At 37.0% G+C, this 14686-nt stretch overlaps 1 long non-coding RNA gene across 1 annotated transcript; it reads right to left on the reverse strand.

Annotated features, from left to right (window-relative positions):
* Positions 1 to 13180: 13180 nt before the first annotated feature.
* On the reverse strand, positions 13181 to 14481 carry LOC148791243 (uncharacterized). The gene is made up of 2 exons (XR_016076577.1): positions 13969 to 14481; positions 13181 to 13885 (listed from the first exon to the last, which is right to left on the reverse strand). It is a non-coding gene; the product is annotated as an uncharacterized LOC148791243 (long non-coding RNA).
* Between the last annotated feature and the right edge of the window lie 205 nt (positions 14482 to 14686).

The raw sequence follows: 14686 nt of genomic DNA on the forward strand, positions 1-14686 counted from the left end.
ATATAAATTTATTTAAGAATGATTAGTAATTAATCAGAAATGAATTAGGAAAATTTTAGATTAGATTAAAACATTTTAAGTGATGAGATTAAAGAATAGTGATTGAGGTTCAAGAAATTAAAATATCTAGAAAAGAAATATTATTGAATTAATAGATAGTATCTCTTTTAGACAAGACACATGCAATTAAAAGACAAACTCCTTACTACATGGGCTAGTATTTTCAAGGATACTGTAAGTCTGCAACCTTGAAGATCGGAACAAAACTAGCTTTTAGGTTATCGACCTGTCAACATAAGCACATCTTTGTTCACAACGTACTTCGAATTTGTACCTTCAACAGACCTGGTTTATTTTATTTCCCTTTATTTTTTTTTTGTGAAGAGACCTGAGTTAGGAGAGGTCACATTTGCGCCCCACAACCCGACTCTAAAACTGTGTAAAGTATTAGCTCGGGCCAATCAATCCGACTAGTACCCTTAACCTGGGTTTGAGAAAAGAAGAAGGTAAACTATTTATATATAATTAACTTCTTAGGGTTTTACTCAAATACAAAGACTGAAAGACCTTCCTCCGATTGATTTTACCTATTGACTAATTGGCTTTACCCAGTTATTTATTCCATCCCTCCGTTAAAGCGGATCATGCTGATGCGGCCCGTGCAAAGTGCAGGCCGTGTCACCCTTTTCGGTAAAAAATTTGGGGGTTAACTCAATATAGTTTACAGTCGAGGCTAAGGCTGTTTATAAGAAGGCCCAACCCGACCAAATCGACCAATTTGGACCGATTCAATCCGAGTTGGCTGGGTTTTCATAAGTATCAGTTGGTTTCGGGTTGTACAAATTCATAAATCGATGGTTCGGGTCAGTTTCGATTTTCTTGTGTGAAAACCGAAACCGACCCGAACCGAACCGAACCGACTTAGTTCCTATTTAATTAAGTTGCATCTATCCTAATTCCTAATTACAACCTAACCTAGTCTTCTAGTTCCTATTTAACTAAGTTGTCTCTATCCTAGTTTCTAGTCTTTTACACCAAATAGGCAACCAATTAGGCAATTACAATTAGAATTAGGTGTCATTTTTTACTTAGATTAGAACTTAGAAAGTTTCTTGAAATATACAAATTTCAGCCTTCTTTCTATAAAATAGTTTGACTTTCTATTTTCTTGATAACTTTTGTCTTTTATTCTAATTCTAACTTTTTAAATATATTTCCAGAAAATATCTTAAAAACTTCAGTTTTCATAATAGATATTTCCTTCTAGGCTTCTATGTCCTTTTTGTACAGGAGCAAAACCGAAACTGACCCAAACCGACCCAACCCTACTCAAACCGACCAGGTCGATTTTGCTTAACATTGGATCGATTTCGGTTTCCATCTCAAGTAACCCGATCAGGTCGGGTCGGTTGGGAAAACCCCAGTAAACCGACCCAACCCGACCCGTGAACAGCCCTACCCCAGGCCCGTGCCGTGGGCCGAGCCTTGGGCCAGGTCAGGCCAAATCTATTTATTTAAAAAAATGACAAAAAACTTAAAATTTTAATTTTATATGAATTTTGTGTATAGAATTGCTTATATAAATATATAAAATATATATATGGGTCGTGCCAACCCATGCCATGCCAGCCCGCAGGCCGTGGGCAGCACGACCTGCATGGTCGTGCTAGGCCTAGCATGGCTCACGGACCATCATATTGGGCCAGTCCAAGTTTATGCCAGACCATGCTAAGTCACGAGCGATACAACCCGATTTACACCTCTATGCACATTGCATCAATTTAAAATTTTCAAAATTAAAAAAAAAAAAAGACACTTCTCCATACGTACCAAGCTAGAAGATTCCAGACTTCCATTAAATGTTTACCTCACATATATAATAAGGTATATACCAAGTATATATAGTAGGGTATCTACTAGTACTAGGTAATACCCTATTATAGTAATATCAAACTTCATAAAGTAAAATTTTTATATAACTTTTTTATGATCAAATAGAAATTGATTAGCTTATCCGCTTCTCCATTTATGCCTATAAGTGTTGTAGGGTGCCTGCAGCCACACATATACCATGTAGTATATACTGGTATATACTGTTGGAATATCATATTAAAATATTGGTATTACTATTAATTAAATACTTGAATTGAAAACCAACTTCAATTATAGTTCACAGTCGATACATTATATACATGAAGGTTCCTTCCGATGCTTATTTTATTCTATTCTATGTAGAATGATATATATTGGGAGGGGAGGGGAGGGGGGGGGGGGGGGTTATTGATTCCCCCGACCTCATAAATTTATTTGAATGGTAGCTTTTTAAAGGTTAGATACAAATTTTTGTTTTATTATTATTATTGCTGCTATTTTGTAAAAAATTATATCAAAGCTGGCCACCTAAGTCAACATAGTTTTGATTACTGCTATTGTTACAGATCTAACTAGGTGAGGTTTGATACGTATAATTCATGTAGGGTCCAACAGTCGTACGTCTTCGCGTGTAGACATTTTGACGTGAGTCGGACATTCAGAGTTCATACACACGATTTACTTACGTGGAAAGATAAGACCTTCGAAGTTTAAAAAATTTCTAGACCCAATGAAAAAAAGAAAAACGGTTCTGACCGGATCCCATAAATTTTTATATTGTCAATTCAGAACTTAATAACTTATTGTTTTGTCTTTTAGTAGATAAAATAATTAAAATAAATAAATAAAATATTTGAGGATACAGTGATCGATCCAACTTCAGTTTCAGCCCTCAAAGATCTCACAACCTCCTAAAAACAAAGCTACAAGTCATTCAGATTGGCCATTTCAGTTATTATCAAATGAATCCTGACTGTCAAAACTACCAATGTGATAAACTGAGCCATGTCACTCACGTCAACATATCGATGATAATTACTGTTACAGGGTAGGATCGATTGAGATAATGCATGCTTGTATGGTCCAAAATTAGGGAAATCACTTCAACAGAGCTTTCAGTCCTCTTCAAGCCTTAGACGTTATTAGTGTAGAAAGACAAATAGGAGAGAATGACCAATCAGCCCATATTACAATTGTATAGTTCCAAAGTACAGGTGGAATGCATCTGACCGTGAATTGATGCTAAATTCACGGGATAACTTAATATACTCTGTCTCTATGGACAGACTGGACTTTTGAACATGACTTGGAGTGCAGCATGGCGACAGGCTAGTCGTCTCGTGCCATGTGACAATCTAACTATGACTGGCGACATTGGTTTCAGCAAATGTGTACATGCATGCTTGAATTGGCCCGAGTTAGCATTTTAAATTTTGACAGAAGTTTAAGTGGAATCCGCCCTAGTTGCATCCCTAGTTTATACAAAGAACTCCCCAGATATAAGGAGAGGGGAGATGTTCCAGATGTGTGGATGTAGTGGATTATTGGGAACAGATCTCAACTCCCCAGATATTGAGATATGTGCCAGTCTCAATGAGGCTAACGTAGGGATTTGGGATTCTTCATCACTGTACATATTTGTATTCATCGGTTCATGTGGTGGCCTAATATCACAAACAATTCCTTAGGCTTAGTTTGGAAAGAGTACAACTGTACAAATACAAATATGTACAGTGGAAATACAGGTTAGAATATAAAATATAAGGCTTTGCGGTGTATATATTTGTATTTGCACACCTTCAAACTGAAAAGAGTACAAATGCAAATACATATCAAATATAAGATTTTGCCCTCTATATTTTTGTAATTGAACTCCTTCCAAGCTGAGCCTAAGAGTGTAAATACAAATACATTCAGTGCAAAATCTTGTATGAGGTATTTCTAACCTTTGTATTTGCACTCTTCGCCAATGGAGCCTTAATGCGCATTTCTAAACCCTGTATTTTCATTGGTTTGGATGCAAGCTGTCTGCGGATTGCTAAATGGGCCCAGCCAATTCAATGCCTGTGCATAACATTCTTCTTTTATGGGCAGCTTAATTGTGCCCAAGATTGTAGCAAAGCTGAAATTTCAAGCCCATGCCCAAAATTTTCAACATAGTTATGAACTGGGCCAAGGTAGGTTTGTTTGGGGCCAACAAAGCCAAACTATGCTCAGTTTAATGTTTAATTCCTCAACCATCCAAAGTGGGAAGGGGTACAACTGTTTTACCTGGATCTGCCTTTGCAATGAATGAAATGTTTTATTTAACATTTTTATAAACTCCTAAAATAACAGATAATGAAAGGCATCTAGGCGCGGGCACCGCGGCCCATATAAATTAATAAATTTATATTTTTAAATTACAGAAAATACATAAAAAATATTATACAAATATGCTATAAATATGATATTATTTATATTAAAATTTCGGGATAATGCAGGTCCAGTAAGTGAAAACTTATTGGGCTTATCATGGTCCAACTAGGGCTCTAGGTGGGCCAGCCCAGCCCATGTGTACCCATAGTTTATTGGGAACTTTTTGGGCCTTGAATCGGTCATGTGGCTTAATCCAATCCTTACATTCAATCTACAACAATAAATGAATAAATGGGCTTTCAGAAAAAGCCCATATTTTGTGAATTCAGGGCCTATTATGAGTGAGGTCCACCTAATGAAGCATGAACTGTTTGCATCAGCAGATGAATGTTGTAAATCTACAGCTACCTATCCATAAACTAAATTCCATGTTAATTATGACCAAAAAATGTTTTATTCAAATTACTTTCTCGTTCCCAAACTTCAAATTACTACTTTCGTAATCCATGAAATTTTATGGAATTTTGGACATGTCTAACAGCCAAAGCTTGGTTGATTCCTGATGGAAACAATACTAGGCAAAAGATTGGATGGTTGGATAATTGGAGTAGACTAACACCACCCATGAAAATGTACAAGAACCTAGTTACCTACTAATTTGCCTCTCTCTCTCTCTCTCTTACTTGGTGGGTTCACAGTTCCTTCAACCCATTAATTGCATTAATTTATGACAGACCTAATCAGACGATGTGGTCTGAATTCTCTGTTTACTATGGAGTGTGGATCCAACGACAATCTGATGCCAAATCCATTGTGTCACGGAGTGACGAATAGATGCCTTTGTAATTTATGGGATTTGTTACAACAGTCATTTATCCCAATAATTTAGACATAAAATACTGTTTGGGGATTTAAGGATTATATCGGTGTTTGTTAGAGAAGTTATTTGGACAGATTTGAGAGACGACGGTTTTGATCCAGGTCTATGGAACAGATTTGGAATCTAATCTTCGTTTTCCTTCTGTTCTTTTTCTTATTTCTATTGGGCCTTAGTCCAATTTATTTGTGGTGTGCCTTTGGAGTGTGCCATGGGTATCCATTTGTTTTGTAACGATTTTATCATTCCTGGCAATCCTTTTTTCGGTGATCTTCAAGTTCTTTCTGGCAACATTCAAGCTCCAAATGTTTTGGCTTCTTTAATGACATGGATGAGTGGTTGTTTTGCACATTTTACGTCCCTACAGTTACAAGTTACAACTTTTGTGCACTTTTGTCTTTCTATGGGGCACGTTCCATAAATGTTTGGACAGTTGAGCGTTAGGGAGAGTTTTGTAACAGGAGGCGATCTTGGGCCTCTCCCGCTTTCATGTTTTCAATTATGCCATGGATTGGGTGCCATGGTACCTGCTTTCTCTATATCCCTTGAGGGTTTTGCGTAGTTGATCTAGACTCATTTGATAGAGAGACACACTTGCTAGCTTCATCTCTGTTGGAGGCATTTATCCAACCTTTTTGGCATTTCTTAAATTTACATTAGTTGCAGAGATTTTTCAAGTCGTTTTTCTCCCGATGCTCGTGATTGCCTATTTTTGTCTCAGCACGCTTAACCTGCTTATTTGGTTGTATTTTTCATTGCTATTAATATTTCTACTTTGTAAGTTGAACATTTACGAATGAACTTGCCTTTAGGCGTCAAAAATAAATTTAAGGACCATCATATTGTTTAATGGTAAAACATGAGAATGTGGGTGTGAGTGTGAGGGTGGTTACTTTGTATAAAAAATGTCAAAAGTTAGGACCAGACCTAATACCCCTTCCAAGACACTAGATAGTTGAGATGCACCAACTGATGGTGGCCTAGTTGGCAGGGTCTCTGGCCAGTCGTAGTGGTATTAAATCCCTTACCAGCCTAGCTACACACAAGGGGTGTCAATTGGAATGGATTTGGTCCAACCCGATCCAGTCTAATGTGAGTCCATTATAAATGGACCAGTCGAATTTAATGTTTGGACCATCCAATTTGTTCAAATTTGTCTTAGTTTAGATTGGTTTCAACCCAAATCTGATCTATTGACACCTATATTCTTATCTTCTATTGATGGACCAGATAATGGCTCAATCCAATCCAATATAAATTCATTATAAATGGAGCAGGTCCAATCCAATCCAATAAATACTTTGGACCATTAAGTTTGGACTGGTCCAATTCAATATGTCTTGTTTCTCCGTCCAATCCATCTAAATTGATTTTAGTTTGAACGGGGTCCAACCCAAAACCGATCTATCGACACCCCTACACACAACCCCCTGGGCAGGGGGGAGGACTGTCACCCTTTCCCAATTATCACAAAGACATAAAATACCCAAACTACCCCCCCCCCCAAAAAAAAAAAAAAGTGCATCCTTTAATCCTATTATGACCCAAATTTGCTGTCCAATCTGTTGCACTATTTGTTTCTCTAAATACATGCATGTAAAGAGCCATAAGGTTGCATTATTGACAAAGAGAATGGCAATTAATCTTCAAGAATATTTCTGACACTCCTAGGAGGATTTTCAGTATCTCTTGATAAAGATAAAGCTTAGAATCACCTTCCATGGACATGCAGATCCTTTTGGACCTAACTGCAACCAAATGCTCTATCTAAGAGCCAAACATCTTTGCAGGCCATTACCTCAACATTGGGTAATGGCCTTTTACTACTGTTCAGGGATTTGTGGGATCATTGCCTTCCTAACAAAGGCTTCAATGGCATAAAACCAGCCCATATTATAACCAAAATTTGGTCGTACATCACACTTATAAGGTTAATTTCAGTTTTTCTTTTTTTTCTTTTCTAGAATTGAAGATCCCATTCAATAATAAATTAACTGTAATTGTTGAGTTGCAAAATGCAAAAATTTGCAGCATTTATCTACTGACTTAGACACAAGCAACCAAACCACATTATTTTATTTTTTTCCTTTTGGGTTTGACTATAATGCCAATGAGATAGGTTTTCATAAAAGTAATAACCAATGAGATAGGTTTTCATCAAATTCATGGAGTTGTGATTGGTTTGTCGTGTCTTTCCGACATCATAAATTTTCCCTTTTTCTCATTTTTTATTTTTTTTCTTTTGGACTTTCGGCACAACATCGTATGTGCAATCGACTAGGTAGTGTTTGCATCATGTCTCCTGTTGAGATAACAGCATAAATATGTTGGTGAAAATAAATCTCTGTCAAACAAACGGGCCCGCAATGGCATGCGTCTGTCTAGACTCAGTAACCACACGTTAGTGATCTGGATTTTGAGTCTTCCACAAATCCGAATTGGTTTATCCTGAGCTGTTGCACAAAGTACAACCCAAGTAGGACACCATCACGACGACGCTTCCCACTAAGCATGTATAGTCTGCTTCTTCTAGATTATTCTTGTTGCTTAATTTCTTTCTTTCACGTCTCGTCTGCTGGCCTTTGATGAGAGGAAGAGTCGAACAGATTGATGATCCATGTACTGTTTATTTCTATCTACCTATTTGTCTTCATCTCCGACAGCCCTATGTATATTATACCTCCCATTTCACTGTTATTGCATAGGAATATAAGTGATCCCATCAATCACAACACAACAACGACGCTCAAGGGTTAGGTTATATCTTGGAATAATCGTCCAGCTTGCTCTCTCTCTCGTCTCTATTATTAGCTTCTTCCTACAATTGAGGAGAGAGAGAGAGGACCCCTTAGGAGGATGACCCAACTCGGCTAATTAGAGGGTGTTTGGCATAAATGATTTGATTTTAGGCGTATCACCATCCAAAATTCACTAATAAAACTTGGAAACTTGTTCCTGGGTAGACCTGTTTACGGGCCAATTTGCCCAGCCCGGTCTGTTCTTTATTGGGCTTGGACATATTTTGAGGCCTGCGTGCTTGGGCTCAGGCTGAAAGTATCAGGCCCATTTATTTTTTGAGTCGGACTTGAACCCAAAAAATATATATTTTATATAACAAAAATATATATTATATTTACTTTTACTTCCTATTTAGACCGGGCTTTCAAAGTTGTTAAAATTTTTAAAGTATTTGACTACGATGCTGGAAATACATGATACTGAAACCAATCATCAAAATTCACAGGGGGTTGTGATTGGTCAAAGCCTTTCCATTATGATATATATTAAAACCCTCAAAATGAAGTTTTCTAAAAATGAAAACATGTGTGTTTTCTTTTATGGGTTTCTTTTTAGTCTTTGCAGGACCATGCATGTAATATGTGAGATGTAAATGGCAAAAGCAGTAATTACCATTTGCCCAGTGCCAACATTGCCATGTCAAATTCTTTTTCTTTTAAAATCATGTAAATGTTTGGGCCCAAATCCCTGGAAACCTGTCCCCATAAAAACCAACAATGTTGGCCAATACCCATTTAATTTCTTATTATGATTTTATAGATTTATATAAATTTATTTTATAGTTTTTATTTTACTAAAATACCCCTATAACCTATTTTTTTTATAACTTATCCAATACAGATAGAGATAGGATAGAACTTGGATATATGATGATGATTGTCACTAAGCATTAAAATTGTCATAGAACTTCCACTTAAATTGTCCTTGGACAGTTGGACATCTCTCTCAGAGATCCTACAGGCTAGAGCCGACCGTCCAAGTTTTAGTTGATAGTTGATTGTTTGGCCTTTCGTTGTCTTTTTCTCAAGTTACGTGATCTAGCCTGTAATCCAAGAACTTTTAGATGAATCAGGTAACTTGTTTATTTGATTTAATGTTTAATCCTCTAGAAATGTAGTTGAGGACTTCTAGAAGTAGGTCTTGACGTTCCAAATTAAATCTGTGGGGCAAAACCTAGCATTTGAACTATTTAGCTGAAAAGAAAAGATTCCAACTTTGTTTTGATCAATTAGAGGCCATAAGAAAAACATTGTTTTGATTAAGATCTAGGATTTGGAAAGTTTAAGAAACGGAATCTATTGTTTTTTGTTTTCTCTATATTATAGAAGGTCCTACTGACTAGAAGGTGGTGATTAGGGGTGGATTTGAGTCGAGCCGAATGCTTGGCTATTCAAGTTTGGCTTGCAAGAATAGTATTAGGTTTGAGTTTGAGCTCGATTCGAGTTAGAGACTTGAGTTTGATTTTGGCTCTGTTCATAGCTCGTAAGTTCGAGTTCGGCTCAAGCTCGACTATAAGCCAAGTTTTTTTGAAAAATAAAAATTATATGTATAAATTATTTTTTTTTATGTTTTAGACATTAAATTAAGAATTATAAAAATTATTTACTATTATACATAAAAATAAAGATAGTATATTAATAAAAATATTCTTATATATATAATAAAATTATTTATTATATATATGTATGTGTGCATGTATGTATGTATCTATGTATATATAATAAAAATAATTTATTTAATACTAGGCTCGCGAGCCTCATGAACCAAGTTTCATTGGGCTTGAGCTCAGCTCGGTTAGCAAAAGAGTCTATATATTGTACTCAAATTCGGATCAAAGCTCAGTTCAAACCAAGCCAAACCGAGTTCAAATAGCTCCTGAAAGGCTCGGCTTGTGGCCACCCCTAGTGGCGACTGCTCCATAAGGCTGTGTTTGGTTTGAAAGAAAAGGTAAGGGTGTTTGTGAATGTATATATTTTTGTTTTTGAAAACAAAACTAACTGTCATTTTAGCAGAAATAGAGCCATACAAATTAACAAATTGACTTTGAATCCTTTATTTGCTAAGGCTCAATTTGGAAGGAGTATAAATACAAATGTGTAAAGTGCAAAACCTTGTATATTATATTATTTTGTATGTATTTGCACTGTACATATTTACATTTGTACTCCTTCCAAACTGAGCCTAATGAAAAGATGATGATCATCATGCCAAGTCACTTAAAGTTAATGCGGTATTCATGGAAACTCATTGAGGGTTTCGTTTAGTCAAATCTCTTTCGGTATCATATCTTTCCGGGATAAATAGTTATTTCAATACCCACAAACTATTCCATGAGTTGGCATAATATCATTGGGCCAGAAACGAATTGGAGCATAGCAAACACCCCCTAAGTTACTGTGTGTTTCTTTGTTCTTCTAAAAGAGAGTAAACAGTCTTATTTACAGCGAATGATAAGTCCATGCTTCCTTTCTTATGAAGTGACTTAAACGTCCACAGTGAATAGGAACCAATGGCAACCCCTACAAATGTTGGTCTTTTCAAGGAAATTGGATCGGCCAAAATGGTCTACTTCAAACATCTTCAGCAATAACCATTCCCAAATACTTAACTAAAATTCATTATTTGCATTAATTCAAAGCTCCTAAAATTAGGGGGTGCAAGTTGGGTACCAATTTTTTTTGAGCTGTCGAACTCCCGAAAAATCCCCTGAGACTACAGCCCGGCTTAAAATATAAAATCGACTTCAGATTTCCTTCTGGAACATCTCCCCGTACATAATAACATGTAAGAAGATAAAATGTTCTTCATGCATGATTGTAATGTTATGTGGATAAGTATGGTCTTCAAAATCGGATCGGATTGGACGGTCGAACGGAAAAACTAGGAATCGGTCAAGTGATCAGTTTTGGTTTTCCCCAAAACTGGAAATTTGCCCAAAATCATTGATTTTAGTCAGCAAATCGCTGACCTGGGCAGTTAACCATTTGAACAATTTTGACCGTTTTTATTTTTTTTATTCTTTTGTTAGAACGAGCCGATCGTTCAGTTCAAATGATGGACCGTTCGACCCAGTAACCAGACCCCTGACCACTTCGGTCTCCAAATCGTTTTTAAAAATCATGTGGGTATGGGTGGGTAGGAAATAATTAGTGGATTTTATAGTGGACGATAAAGCCACACCTTATTTTTATAAAACAAATGAAAGTTGGATAATATGATTTTAATATCTACCATGAAAAAGTGATTGTACCTTACAATTTAGTGGTGGTTAAATTTATCTCTTTGGAGTAAGGATAATCAGACATAGGGATGGCAATTTTCCCTATCCCCGATGGGGATCTGACATCCCCGACCCAATGGGTTGGGGGATGAGGATTGTTTTGGCAAAGTGGGGACAGGGACAAAGATTAATGGAAATCTTCAGTCGGGGTCGGGGTCAGGGATGGAGATTGAGGTCTCTATCAAAACATATTTTAAATATTATTTATAATTTAAATTTTTTATTTATTTTAAATAAATTTATTTTTCAAAAAAAACACTATTATCTAAAAAAATTTCAAGGATTTAGCTCCCCGCAAGGAACCCATCCCCGTCAGGGATCAGGATGGAAGTCAAATTCTATCCCTGGTGGAATTGGGGATGGAGGTAGAGGTTAATTTCAGAATCAGGGGCAAAAACAGAAAATATGATCCTCACCCCGAACCTGCCCTGTTGCCATTCCTAATCAGACATCAAGTGTTGTGCCCCACCTGTCTTGGTTGTTATGGCATTCCATTAAAATTGAAAAGTTTACACTATATTGGATCTTGCGTTCAGGCCTTTCAAATTTTGAACCCATATTTTGAAAGTTGAAATATTAAATTATCATATTTTAAAATTCAATGACCAAAATGACATTAGGCAAATACTAATCGGAAATTTTCCTTTCTTATTTTTATTTATCGAGGCTGGCCTACATTATCTATTTTGTCAAGTTAAGATTCTTGTAGTCGTACCATCAAAAACAATTCTTTTATGCTCGAAATTAAATACTGTCAACTAGTCCAAATATATAATGATTTGTAAGAATGTCGTTTTCGTTGAAACAGATTAAAATTTAACACTAGGAGTTCACATTAGCACTCCACAGTTGGAATGTGTTGTGGGGCGCCCATGGTGCATGTTCTGTGGAGTGCCGATGCAACCTATAACACTAGTTAAGTAGCTATCAAATAGTGAAACCCATTCAAAATAATTCAGATCTTGCTCCTCACAGAATGCTTCTCACACCAGCCGCATAGCACGTTGCACATCGGAGAAGATCCGATTGGTGTGAGGAGTTATGGAGCAAATCTGGTTGGTGTGAGGAGCCCTCCATAATGCGCAGATCTGGTCATATTCAAGACATCATTTTGATTTGGCTCCAAATACGAGATGGTTGAACTGTATAGATGGATAGTGCAGGGATCTGCTATCAATAAGACGCTCCCAACAGGTCACTGCAGCCATATAAATGATAAAAGAGATGTTTCCCATGTGTGATTGTAATGATTTGTTAGGATAGTATTGGGAGAAGATCTGAATTTGCATTGATGAAAGGGATCATTTGTCATGTCATTTTGGGAAGATCTTCTAATAGCTCTGATATTAAAGACTCATTGAGGTTTTGTATTAAGATCTGAGCAGCCTAAAGTTCATTTGGTTAAAGCATGTCTTTCTGCACTAATATGAATAGAAGAAAAATGCAAAAGCTCCATTTAGAGCTTTTCAAAAATTGTCCATATTGGTCTTATTGCATCTTTTGGATCCATTAACTTTTGGTAACTAGATCTACCACAAATCAAAATGGAAAAATATCGAATCACGGTCTGCTAAGTTTGTAAATAGCCGACGGACCACACAGTTGTTTCCACATCCTACCCACGTGACATAACAACTGTGAATTGGGAATTTCTCCCTTTTCATTCATAGGGAGATGTTCCGAATGCATGGCAGCAGTGTTCGGTGAATATAGATGTGGAAATAAATAGTGGGTAGCAGATCCGGAGTGCTGTTGGAGATGTGCCGTACAAATTATGTTGGAAGTTGTGTGAATATGACAATTTTGTAAGAAAGGTCTCATGCTACCATATCAATTAGAGTTCGCATCAGTGCCCCACAGTCGGGCGCCCCACACAATGAAACAGGGACACCTGTCCTCCCGCATGAGCTCCATCTTTATGTGTGCTAGCTAACGGGGATCCCATTCTTGCTTGACCCCTTTTTTTACTCGGATTCGGAGGAGAACCTCTGTTTACCATCCTTCTATCTCCGATTTAAATCTATTGATTTTTCTGACATTGGCATTCATTCCGGCGGTCCACTGTCGGAAGGTAGTCATTCCTATATTCTTTTTTTTTTTTTTTTCTTTCATTGTAGAATATATGAGGGAGGGTTTTTTCACCACCAGCACTCAACCCCTGTGCTACAGCGTCGCTTGCCGTTGTTCCAATGACGAAAATTGTAATCGAGAAAAGTGAAAAGAAACTAAAGAGCTCAACCCCCTGAATCCAGTTGTGCCAAAGCTATGAATTGTTCGGATCTGCGTGTTTTGGTTGCGATTGCGAAATTCAATCTCAAGGTCTTCAAGTCAACTGTGTTCTTAGATTATTGGACACCGGTTAACTGGTCGAAGCCCAAGGAGTGTGACATAGCTTGTAAGTTCCGGAGCAAGAAGGAGAAATCTTGGCACGAGTACAGGAACTTCAGGAGGTTTAGGATCGGCGTTAAAGAGGATTGTAGCTATGTGGTTGCTAGCGTAGGCTGGTGGCATTCGGGGATCAATGCAACGCTACAGAGGCCTAAGTTGAATTCGACACTGAGCACGGGAGGTCCTAAGAATCTGAATCCTCCATCAATTCACGATGACGAGATTAATGACACAATCCCAATGGTCTGAAGGTGAAAAATGTTGCTGGTGGTCGCCGATAATGGCCGGTGGTGAAAAAAACCCTTCCTCATCTGTTTTGCAGTCAAAGAAAAAATTAATAAGAATACAGGAGTGGAAGTGTGACAAAGATGAGAGAGACGGAATAATTGATTACCTTTTGATGGTGTGACTGTCGGCTTCGGAAAAAACAATAGATTTCGATCGGAGACGGAAGGACGGTAAATAGAGGCCAGATCTGCTCCTCACATAGGGCGCCTCATTTGCGCCTCACACACACATCGTACCATGCATTGGGAACATCTCCCGTATTTATAAATTAATATTGATGTGCTTGTGAGGCGCTGATGCGAACTCTATTAATTAAGCAACATGTGTATGTTTTTCTTTCTTTTTTCTACTTGGAAGCATTGATTTCCCTTCCTTTTTTTGTTTTGGTTTTTTTTTTTTTCATTTTTCTTTTAAACCAAATACAGCCTTACTGATGAAAGGACTGGTCAGCGATGAAAAATGAATTCAAAACATCAATAAACTGTTTCTTAATTTTTCATCACTGGATATGTTATCCTAGCTAAAAAGCTCAAAATATGTTAACATTAACACTAAATTTGAGTGGATGATACTTTTAACCCACTACAAGATTTGTGAATTAAATTTCCTTTTAAGGAGTAAGGACATATCACTATTTCAAGATAGAAGAAATTAAGATAGTTTTGTAGTGAGATGTATCAGGTATGCATGGTTTTTAAAATCGACCCGGAGACCGAATCAGTCAGAGGTCTGATTACTGGGTCGAATGGTCTGACAGTTTGAATCGAGCGGTTGGTCTGTTTTAACAAAAATTAAAAAAAAAATAAAAAATGATTAAAACCATT

Source organism: Nelumbo nucifera, chromosome 5, assembly GCF_055504915.1.
Source record: "Nelumbo nucifera cultivar China Antique chromosome 5, China Antique-T2T, whole genome shotgun sequence".
In the NCBI taxonomy this organism is placed as follows: domain Eukaryota; kingdom Viridiplantae; phylum Streptophyta; class Magnoliopsida; order Proteales; family Nelumbonaceae; genus Nelumbo; species Nelumbo nucifera.